The sequence below is a fragment of the Microtus oregoni genome, unplaced genomic scaffold (genome assembly GCF_018167655.1).
Source record: "Microtus oregoni isolate MIOR12 unplaced genomic scaffold, Mior012 000051F_ref0000332, whole genome shotgun sequence".
Classification (NCBI taxonomy): domain Eukaryota; kingdom Metazoa; phylum Chordata; class Mammalia; order Rodentia; family Cricetidae; genus Microtus; species Microtus oregoni.
The window spans coordinates 532,827-545,635 of NW_024543811.1; positions in this window are offsets into that span (position 1 = coordinate 532,827).

Sequence of the window (12,809 nt, forward strand, 5' to 3'; positions counted from 1 at the left end):
CGATCACACTGAGCACTGAGCACCCAGAACCCCGAGCACTGAGCACCCAGCACCCTGATTACTGAGCACCCAGCACCCTGAGCACTGAGCACCCAGCACCCTGAGTACTGAGCACCCTGAGTACTGAGCACCGATCACCCTGAGCACTGAGCTCCCAGCACCCTGAGTACTGAGCACCCAGCACGCTGAGCACTGAGCACCCAGCACCCTGAGTACTGAGCACCCAGCACCCTGAGCACTGAGCACCCAGCACCCTGAGTACTGAGCACCCAGCACCCTGAGCACTGAGCACCCAGAACCCTGAGTACTGAGCAGCCAGCACCCTGAGCACTGAGCACCCAGCACCCCGAGAATGAGCACCCAGCACCCCGAGTACTGAGCACCGAGCACCCTGATCACTGAGCACCCAGCACCCTGAGTACTGAGCACCCAGCACCCTGAGCACTGAGCACCGAGCACCCCGAGTACTGAGCACCCAGCACCCTGAGCACTGAGCACCCAGCACCCTGAGTACTGAGCACCCAGCACCCTGAGTACTGAACACCCAGCACCTTGAGCACTGAGCACTGAGCACCCTGAGCACTGAGTACTGAGCACCGAGCACCCCGAGAACTGAGCACCCAGCACCCTGTGTACTGAGCACCCAGCACCCTGACTACTGAGCACCCAGCACCCTGAGCACTGAGCACCCAGCACCCTGAGTACTGAACACCCAGCACCCCGAGTACTGAGCACCCAGCATCCTGAGTACTGAACACCCAGCACCCTGAGTACTGAGCACCCAGCACCCTGAGTACTGAGCACCCAGCACCCTGAGCACTGAGCCCCCAGCACCCTGAGTACTGAGCACCCAGCACCCTGAGAACTGAGCACCCAGCAACCTGAGTAGTGAGCACCCAACATACTGAGCACCGAGCACCCCGAGCACTGAGCACCCAGCACCCTGAGTACTGAGCACCGATCACCCTGAGCACTGAGCACCCAGCACCCTGAGTAGTGAGCACCCAACGTACTGAGCACCGAGCACCCCGAGCACTGAGCACCCAGCACCCTGAGTACTGAGCACCGATCACCCCCAGCACTGAGCACCCAGCACGCTGAGTACTGAGCTCCGAGCACCCCGAGCACTGAGCACCCAGCGCCCCGAGCACTGAGCACCCAGCACCCTGAGCACTTAGCACCCAGCACCCTGAGTACTGAGCACCCAGCACCCCGAGCACTGAGCACCCAGCACCCTCAGCACTGAGCACCCAGCACCCTGAGCACTGATCACCCAGCACCCTGAGCACTGAGCACCCAGCACCCAGAGTACTGAGCACCCAGCACCCTGAGTACTGAGCACTCAGCACCCTGAGTACTGAGCACCGAGCACCCCGAGCACTGAGCACCCTGAGGACTGAGCACCCAGCACCCTGAGCACTGAGCACCCAGCACCCTGAGTACTGAGCACCGATCACACTGAGCACTGAGCACCCAGAACCCCGAGCACTGAGCACCCAGCACCCTGAGTACTGAGCACCCAGCACCCTGAGCACTGAGCACCCAGCACCCTGAGTAATGAGCACCCTGAGTACTGAGCACTGATCACCCTGAGCACTGAGCTCCCAGCACCCTGAGAACTGAGCACCCAGCACGCTGAGCACTGAGCACCCAGCACCCTGAGTACTGAGCACCCAGCCCCCTGAGCACTGAACACCCAGCACCCTGAGTACTGAGCACCCAGCACCCTGAGCACTTAGCACCCAGCACCCTGAGTACTGAGCACCCAGCACCAAGAGCACTGAGCACCCAGCACCCCGAGAATGAGCACCCAGCACCCCGAGTACTGAGCACCGAGCACCCTGAGCACTGAGCACCCAGCACCCTGAGTACTGTTCACCCAGCACCCTGAGCACTGAGCACCGAGCACCCCGAGTACTGAGTACCCAGCACCCTGAGCACCCAGCACCCCGAGAACTGAGCACCCAGCACCCGGAGTACTGAGCACCCAGCACCCCGAGCACTGAACACCCAGCACCCTGAGCACTGAGCACCCAGCACCCTGAGTACTGAGCACTGAGCACCCAGCACCCCGAGCACTGAGCACCCAGCACCCTGAGTACTGAGCACTGAGCACCCAGCACCCCGAGCACTGAGCACCCAGCACCCTGAGCACTGAGCACACTGCACCCCGAGCACTAAGCACCCAGCACCCTGAGTACTGAGCACTGAGCACCCAGCACCCCGAGCACTTTGCACCCAGCACCCTGAGTACTGAGCACTGAGCACCCAGCACCCCGAGCACTGAGCACCCAGCACCCTGAGCACTGAGCACCCAGCACCCGAGTACTGAGCACCCAGCACCCTGAGCACTGAGCACCCAGCACCCTGAGTACTGAGCACCCAGCACCCCGAGTACTGAGCACCCAGCACCCTGAGTACTGAACACCCAGCACCCTGAGCACTGAGCACTGAGCACCCTGAGCACTGAGTACTGAGCACCGAGCACCCCGAGAACTGAGCACCCAGCACCCTGAGCACTGAGCACCCAGCTCCCTGAGTACTGAACACCCAGCACGCTGAGTACTGAGGACCCAGCACCCCGAGCACTGAACACCCAGCACCCTGAGTACTGAGCACTGAGCACCCAGCACCCCGAGCACTGAGCACCCAGCACCCTGAGCACTGAGCACCCAGCAGCCGAGTACTGAGCACCCAGCACCCTGATTACTGAGCACCCAGCACCCTGAGTACTGAGCACCCAGCACCCCGTGTAGTGAGCACCCAGCACCCTGAGTACTGAGCACCCAGCACCCCGAGCACTGAGCACCCAGCACCCTGAGTAGTGAGCACACAACGTATTGAGCACCGAGCACCCCGAGCACTGAGCACCCAGCACCCTGAGTACTGAGCACCGAGCACCCCGAGAACTGAGCACCCAGCACCCTGAGTACTGAGCTCCGAGCACCCCGAGCACTGAGCACCCAGCGCCCCGATCACCGAGCACCCTGAGCACTGAGCACCCAGCACCCTGAGTACTGAGCACCCAGCACCCTGAGCAATGAGCACCCTGAGCACAGAGCACCCAGCACCCAGAGCACTGAGCACCCAGCACCCTGAGCACTGAGCACCCAGCACCCTGAGTACTGAGCACCCAGCACCCTGAGTACTGAGCACCCAGACCCCGAGCACTGAGCACCCAGCACCCCTAGCACTGTGCACCCAGCACCCTGAGTACTGAGAACCCAGCACCCTGAGTACTGAGCACCCAGCACCCTGAGAACGGAGCACCCAGCACCCCGAGTACTGAGCACCCAGCACCCTGAGCACTGAGCACCCAGCACCCAGAGCACTGAGTACTGAGCACCCAGCACTCTGAGCACTGAGCACCCAGCACCCTGAGCACTGAGCACCCAGCACCCCGAGTACTGAGCACCCAGCACCCTGAGCACTGAGCACCCAGCACCCTGAGTACTGAGCACTGAGCACACAGCACCCCGAGAACTGAGCACCCAGCACCCTGAGCACTGAGCACCCAGCTCCCTGAGTACTGAACACCCAGCACGCTGAGTACTGAGCACCCAGCACCCCGAGCACTGAGCACCCAGCACCCTGAGTACTGAGCACTGAGCACCCAGCATCCCGAGCACTGAGCACCCAGCACCCTGAGTACTGAGCACTGAGCACCCAGCACCCCGAGCACTGAGCACCCAGCACCCTGAGCACTGAGCACCCTGCAGCCGAGAACTGAGCACCCAGCACCCTGAGTACTGAGCACCCAGCACCCTGAGTTCTGAGCATCCAGCACCCTGAGCACTGAACACGCAGCACCCTGAGTACTGAGCACCTCGAGCACTGAGCACCCAGCACCCCGAGCACTGAGCACCCAGCACCCTGAGCACTGAGCACCCAGCCCCCTGAGCACTGAGCATCCAGCACCCTGAGCACTGAGCATCCAGCACCCCGAGCACTGAGCACCCAGCACCCCGAGCACTGAGCACCCAGCACCCCGAGCACTGAGCACCCAGCACCCTGAGTACTGAGCACCCAGCACCCTGAGTACTGAGCACCCAGCACCCTGAGCACTGAGCACCCAGCACCCTGAGTACTGAGCACCCAACACCCCAAGCACAGAGCACCCTGAGGACTGAGCACCCAGCACCGCAAGCACTGAGCACCGAGCACCATGAGCACTGAGCACCCAGCACCCTGAGCACTGAGCACCCAGCACCCTGAGTAATGAGCACCCTGAGTACTGAGCACCGATCACCCTGAGCACTGAGCTCCCAGCACCCTGAGAACTGAGCACCCAGCACGCTGAGCACTGAGCACCCAGCACCCTGAGTACTGAGCACCCAGCACCCTGAGCACTGAACACCCAGCACCCTGAGGAATGAGCACCCAGCACCCCGAGCACTGAGCAACCAGCACCCTGAGCACTGAGCACCCTGAGTACTGAGCACCCAGCACCCTGAGCACTGAGCACCGAGCACCATGAGCACTGAGCACCCAGCACCCTGAGTACTGAGCACCGATCACACTGAGCACTGAGCACCCAGAACCCCGAGCACTGAGCACCCAGCACCCTGATTACTGAGCACCCAGCACCCTGAGCACTGAGCACCCAGCACCCTGAGTACTGAGCACCCTGAGTACTGAGCACCGATCACCCTGAGCACTGAGCTCCCAGCACCCTGAGTACTGAGCACCCAGCACGCTGAGCACTGAGCACCCAGCACCCTGAGTACTGAGCACCCAGCACCCTGAGCACTGAGCACCCAGCACCCCGAGAATGAGCACCCAGCACCCCGAGTACTGAGCACCGAGCACCCTGAGCACTGAGCACCCAGCACCCTGAGTACTGAGCACCCAGCACCCTGAGCACTGAGCACCGAGCACCCCGAGTACTGAGCACCCAGCACCCTGAGCACTGAGCACCCAGCACCCTGAGTACTGAGCACCCAGCACCCTGAGTACTGAACACCCAGCACCCTGAGCACTGAGCACTGAGCACCCTGAGCACTGAGTACTGAGCACCGAGCACCCCGAGAACTGAGCACCCAGCACCCTGAGTACTGAGCACCCAGCACCCTGACTACTGAGCACCCAGCACCCTGAGCACTGAGCACCCAGCACCCTGAGTACTGAACACCCAGCACCCCGAGTACTGAGCACCCAGCACCCTGAGTACTGAACACCCAGCACCCTGAGTACTGAGCACCCAGCACCCTGAGTACTGAGCACCCAGCACCCTGAGCACTGAGCCCCCAGCACCCTGAGTACTGAGCACCCAGCACCCTGAGAACTGAGCACCCAGCACCCTGAGTAGTGAGCACCCAACATACTGAGCACCAAGCACCCCGAGCACTGAGCACCCAGCACCCTGAGTACTGAGCACCGATCACCCCGAGCACTGAGCACCCAGCACCCTGAGTAGTGAGCACCCAACATACTGAGCACCAAGCACCCCGAGCACTGAGCACCCAGCACCCTGAGTACTGAGCACCGATCACCCCGAGCACTGAGCACCCAGCACCCTGAGTAGTGAGCACCCAACGTACTGAGCACCGAGCACCCCGAGCACTGAGCACCCAGCACCCTGAGTACTGAGCACCGATCACCCCCAGCACTGAGCACCCAGCACCCTGAGTACTGAGCTCCGAGCACCCCGAGCACTGAGCACCCAGCGCCCCGAGCACTGAGCACCCAGCACCCTGAGCACTTAGCACCCAGCACCCTGAGTACTGAGCACCCAGCACCCCGAGCACTGAGCACCCAGCACCCTCAGCACTGAGCACCCAGCACCCTGAGCACTGATCACCCAGCACCCTGAGCACTGAGCACCCAGCACCCAGAGTACTGAGCACCCAGCACCCTGAGTACTGAGCACCGAGCACCCCGAGCACTGAGCACCCAGCACCCTGAGTAGTGAGCACCCAAAGTATTGAGCACCGAGCACCCCGAGCACTGAGCACCCAGCACCCTGACTACTGAGCACCGATCACCCCGAGCACTGAGCACACAGCACCCTGAGTACTGAGCTCCGAGCACCCCGAGTACTGAGAACCCAGCACCCTGAGCACTGAGCACCCAGCACCCTGAGCACTGAGCACCCAGCACCCTGAGTACTGAGCACCCAGCACCAAGAGCACTGAGCACCCAGCACCCTGAGCACTGAGCACTCAGCACCCTGAGCACTGAGCACCCAGCACCCTGAGTACTGAGCACTGAGCACCCAGCACCCCGAGCACTGAGCACCCAGCACCCTGAGTACTGAGCACTGAGCACCCAGCACCCCGAGCACTGAGCACCCAGCACCCTGAGTACTGAGCACACAGCACCCTGAGCACTGAGCACCCAGCACCCTGAGTACTGAGCACTCAGCACCCTGAGTACTGAGCACCGAGCACCCCGAGCACTGAGCACCCAGCACCCTGAGCACTGAGCACCCAGAACCCAAAGCACTGAGCACCCAGCACCCTGAGTACTGAGCACCGATCACCCCGAGCACTGAGCACCCAGCACCCTGAGTAGAGAGCACCCAACGTACTGAGCACCGAGCACCCCGAGCACTGAGCACCCAGCACCCTGAGTACTGAGCACCGATCACCCCGAGCACTGAGCACCCAGCACCCTGAGTACTGAGCTCCAAGCACCCCGAGCACTGAGCACCCAGCGCCCCGAGCACTGAGCACCCAGCACCCTAAGCACTTAGCACCAAACACCCTGAGCACTGAGCACCCAGAACCCCGAGCACTGAGCACCCAGCACCCTGAGCCCTGAGCACCCAGCACCCTGAGCACTGATCACCCAGCACCCTGAGCACTGAGCACCCAGCACCCTGAGCACTGATCACCCGGCACCCTGAGCACTGAGCACCCAGCACCCTTAGTAGTGAGCACCCAACGTACTGAGCACCGAGCACCCAGAGCACTGAGCACCCAGCACCCTGAGTACTGATCACCGAGCACCCCGAGCACTGAGCACCCAACACCCTGGGTACTGAGCTCCGAGCACCCCGAGCACTGAGCACCCAGCGCCCCGAGCACCGAGCACCCTGAGCACTGAGCACCCAGCACCCTGAGTACTGAGCACACAGCACCCTGAGCAATGAGCACCCTGAGTACTGAGCACCCAGCACCTTGAGCACTGAGCACCGAGCACCCCGAGCACTGAGCACCCAGCACCCGGAGTACTGAGCACACAACACCCTGAGTACTAAGCACCAAACACCCTCAGTACTGAGCACCCAGCACCCTGAGCAACGAACACACAGCACCCTGAGTACTGAGCACCTCGAGCACTGAGCACCCAGCACCCTGAGTACTGAGCACCGAGCACCCCGAGCACTGAGCACCCAGCACCGCGAGCACTGAGCACATAGCACCCCGAGCACTGGGCACAGAGCACCCTGAGTACTGAGCACCCAGCACCCTGAGTACTGTGCACCCAGCACCCTGAGCACTGAGTACCCAGCACCCTGAGCACTGAGCACCCAGCACCCTGAGCACTGAGCACACAGCACCCTGAGCACTGAGCACCCAGCACCCTGAGTACTGAGCACTGAGCACCGAGCACCCCTAGCACTGAGCACCCAGCACCCTGAGTACTGAGCACTGAGCACCCCGAGCACTGAGCACCCAGCACCCTGAGTACTGAGCTCCGAGCACCCAGAGCACTGAGCACCCAGCGCCCCGAGCACCGAGCACCCTGAGCACTGAGCACCCAGCACCCTGAGTACTGAGCAGCCAGCACCCTGAGCAATGAGCACCCAGAGTACTGAGCACCCAGCACCTTGAGCACTGAGCACCGAGCACCCCGAGCACTGAGCACCCAGCACCCTGAGTACTGAGCACCCAGCACCCTGAGCACTGAACACACAGCACCCTGAGTACTGAGCACCTCGAGCACTGAGCACCCAGCACCCCGAGCACTGAACACCCAGCACCGCGAGCACTGAGCACCCAGAACCCCGAGCACTGAGAACCCAGCACCCTGAGTACTGAGCACCCAGCACCCTGAGTACTGAGCACCCAGCACCCTGAGCACTGAATACCCAGCACCCTGAGCACTGAGCACCCAGCACCCTGAGCACTGAGCACACAGCACCCTGAGTACTGAGCACGGAGAACCCTGAGTACTGAACACCGAGCACCCTGAGTACTGAGCACCCAGCACCCTGAGCACTGAGCACCGAGCACCATGAGCACTGAGCACCCAGCACCCTGAGTACTGAGCACCGATCACACTGAGCACTGAGCACCCAGAACCCCGAGCACTGAGCACCCAGCACCCTGATTACTGAGCACCCAGCACCCTGAGCACTGAGCACCCAGCACCCTGAGTACTGAGCACCCTGAGTACTGAGCACCGATCACCCTGAGCACTGAGCTCCCAGCACCCTGAGTACTGAGCACCCAGCACGCTGAGCACTGAGCACCCAGCACCCTGAGTACTGAGCACCCAGCACCCTGAGCACTGAGCACCCAGCACCCCGAGAATGAGCACCCAGCACCCCGAGTACTGAGCGCCGAGCACCCTGAGCACTGAGCACCCAGCACCCTGAGTACTGAGCACCCAGCACCCTGAGCACTGAGCACCGAGCACCCCGAGTACTGAGCACCCAGCACCCTGAGCACTGAGCACCCAGCACCCTGAGTACTGAGCACCCAGCACCCTGAGTACTGAACACCCAGCACCCTGAGCACTGAGCACTGAGCACCCTGAGCACTGAGTACTGAGCACCGAGCACCCCGAGAACTGAGCACCCAGCACCCTGAGTACTGAGCACCCAGCACCCTGACTACTGAGCACCCAGCACCCTGAGCACTGAGCACCCAGCACCCTGAGTACTGAACACCCAGCACCCCGAGTACTGAGCACCCAGCACCCTGAGTACTGAACACCCAGCACCCTGAGTACTGAGCACCCAGCACCCTGAGTACTGAGCACCCAGCACCCTGAGCACTGAGCCCCCAGCACCCTGAGTACTGAGCACCCAGCACCCTGAGAACTGAGCACCCAGCACCCTGAGTAGTGAGCACCCAACATACTGAGCACCAAGCACCCCGAGCACTGAGCACCCAGCACCCTGAGTACTGAGCACCGATCACCCCGAGCACTGAGCACCCAGCACCCTGAGTAGTGAGCACCCAACGTACTGAGCACCGAGCACCCCGAGCACTGAGCACCCAGCACCCTGAGTACTGAGCACCGATCACCCCCAGCACTGAGCACCCAGCACCCTGAGTACTGAGCTCCGAGCACCCCGAGCACTGAGCACCCAGCGCCCCGAGCACTGAGCACCCAGCACCCTGAGCACTTAGCACCCAGCACCCTGAGTACTGAGCACCCAGCACCCCGAGCACTGAGCACCCAGCACCCTCAGCACTGAGCACCCAGCACCCTGAGCACTGATCACCCAGCACCCTGAGCACTGAGCACCCAGCACCCAGAGTACTGAGCACCCAGCACCCTGAGTACTGAGCACCGAGCACCCCGAGCACTGAGCACCCAGCACCCTGAGTAGTGAGCACCCAAAGTATTGAGCACCGAGCACCCCGAGCACTGAGCACCCAGCACCCTGACTACTGAGCACCGATCACCCCGAGCACTGAGCACACAGCACCCTGAGTACTGAGCTCCGAGCACCCCGAGTACTGAGAACCCAGCACCCTGAGCACTGAGCACCCAGCACCCTGAGCACTGAGCACCCAGCACCCTGAGTACTGAGCACCCAGCACCAAGAGCACTGAGCACCCAGCACCCTGAGCACTGAGCACTCAGCACCCTGAGCACTGAGCACCCAGCACCCTGAGTACTGAGCACTGAGCACCCAGCACCCCGAGCACTGAGCACCCAGCACCCTGAGTACTGAGCACTGAGCACCCAGCACCCCGAGCACTGAGCACCCAGCACCCTGAGTACTGAGCACACAGCACCCTGAGCACTGAGCACCCAGCACCCTGAGTACTGAGCACTCAGCACCCTGAGTACTGAGCACCGAGCACCCCGAGCACTGAGCACCCAGCACCCTGAGCACTGAGCACCCAGAACCCAAAGCACTGAGCACCCAGCACCCTGAGTACTGAGCACCGATCACCCCGAGCACTGAGCACCTAGCACCCTGAGTAGAGAGCACCCAACGTACTGAGCACCGAGCACCCCGAGCACTGAGCACCCAGCACCCTGAGTACTGAGCACCGATCACCCCGAGCACTGAGCACCCAGCACCCTGAGTACTGAGCTCCAAGCACCCCGAGCACTGAGCACCCAGCGCCCCGAGCACTGAGCACCCAGCACCCTAAGCACTTAGCACCAAACACCCTGAGCACTGAGCACCCAGAACCCCGAGCACTGAGCACCCAGCACCCTGAGCCCTGAGCACCCAGCACCCTGAGCACTGATCACCCAGCACCCTGAGCACTGAGCACCCAGCACCCTGAGCACTGATCACCCGGCACCCTGAGCACTGAGCACCCAGCACCCTTAGTAGTGAGCACCCAACGTACTGAGCACCGAGCACCCAGAGCACTGAGCACCCAGCACCCTGAGTACTGATCACCGAGCACCCCGAGCACTGAGCACCCAGCACCCTGGGTACTGAGCTCCGAGCACCCCGAGCACTGAGCACCCAGCGCCCCGAGCACCGAGCACCCTGAGCACTGAGCACCCAGCACCCTGAGTACTGAGCACACAGCACCCTGAGCAATGAGCACCCTGAGTACTGAGCACCCAGCACCTTGAGCACTGAGCACCGAGCACCCCGAGCACTGAGCACCCAGCACCCGGAGTACTGAGCACACAACACCCTGAGTACTAAGCACCAAACACCCTCAGTACTGAGCACCCAGCACCCTGAGCAACGAACACACAGCACCCTGAGTACTGAGCACCTCGAGCACTGAGCACCCAGCACCCTGAGTACTGAGCACCGAGCACCCCGAGCACTGAGCACCCAGCACCGCGAGCACTGAGCACATAGCACCCCGAGCACTGGGCACAGAGCACCCTGAGTACTGAGCACCCAGCACCCTGAGTACTGTGCACCCAGCACCCTGAGCACTGAGTACCCAGCACCCTGAGCACTGAGCACCCAGCACCCTGAGCACTGAGCACACAGCACCCTGAGCACTGAGCACCCAGCACCCTGAGTACTGAGCACTGAGCACCGAGCACCCCTAGCACTGAGCACCCAGCACCCTGAGTACTGAGCACTGAGCACCCCGAGCACTGAGCACCCAGCACCCTGAGTACTGAGCTCCGAGCACCCAGAGCACTGAGCACCCAGCGCCCCGAGCACCGAGCACCCTGAGCACTGAGCACCCAGCACCCTGAGTACTGAGCAGCCAGCACCCTGAGCAATGAGCACCCAGAGTACTGAGCACCCAGCACCTTGAGCACTGAGCACCGAGCACCCCGAGCACTGAGCACCCAGCACCCTGAGTACTGAGCACCCAGCACCCTGAGCACTGAACACACAGCACCCTGAGTACTGAGCACCTCGAGCACTGAGCACCCAGCACCCCGAGCACTGAACACCTAGCACCGCGAGCACTGAGCACCCAGAACCCCGAGCACTGAGAACCCAGCACCCTGAGTACTGAGCACCCAGCACCCTGAGTACTGAGCACCCAGCACCCTGAGCACTGAGTACCCAGCACCCTGAGCACTGAGCACCCAGCACCCTGAGCACTGAGCACACAGCACCCTGAGCACTGAGCACCCAGCACCCTGAGTACTGAGCACTCAGCACCCTGAGTACTGAGCACCGAGCACCCCGAGCACTGAGCACCCAGCACCCTGAGCACTGAGCACCCAGAACCCAAAGCACTGAGCACCCAGCACCCTGAGTACTGAGCACCGATCACCCCGAGCACTGAGCACCCAGCACCCTGAGTAGTGAGCACCCAACGTACTGAGCACCGAGCACCCCGAGCACTGAGCACCCAGCACCCTGAGTACTGAGCACCGATCACCCCGAGCACTGAGCACCCAGCACCCTGAGTACTGAGCTCCAAGCACCCCGAGCACTGAACACCCAGCGCCCCGAGCACTGAGCACCCAGCACCCAAAGCACTTAGCACCAAACACCCTGAGCACTGAGCACCCAGAACCCCGAGCACTGAGCACCCAGCACCCTGAGCCCTGAGCACCCAGCACCCTGAGCACTGATCACCCAGCACCCTGAGCACTGAGCACCCAGCACCCTGAGTACTGAGCACCCAGCACCCTGAGTACTGAGCACTCAGCACCCTGAGTACTGAGCACCGAGCACCCCGAGCACTGAGCACCCAGCACCCTGAGCACTGAGCACCCTGAGGACTGAGCACCCAGCACCCTGAGCACTGAGCACACAGCACCCTGAGTACTGTGCACCGATCACCCTGAGCACTGAGCACCCAGAACCCCGAGCACTGAGCACCCAGCACCCTGAGTACTGAGCACCCAGCATCCACAGCACTGAGCACCCAGCACCCTGAGTACTGAGCACCCTGAGTACTGAGCACCGATCACCCTGAGCACTGAGCTCCCAGCACCCTTAGTACTGAGCAACCAGCACCCTGAGCACTGAGCACCCAGCACCCTGAGTACTGAGCACCCAGCACCCCGAGCACTGAGCACCCAGCACCCTGAGTACTGAGCACTGAGCACCCTGAATACTGAGCTCCCAGCACCCTGAGCACTGAGTACCCAGCACCCCGAGCACTGAGCACCCAGCACCCTGAGCACTGAGCACCCAGCACCCTGAGCACTGAGCACCCAGCACCCTGAGTACTGAGCACTGAGCACCCTGAATACTGAGCTCCCAGCACCCTGAGCACTGAGTA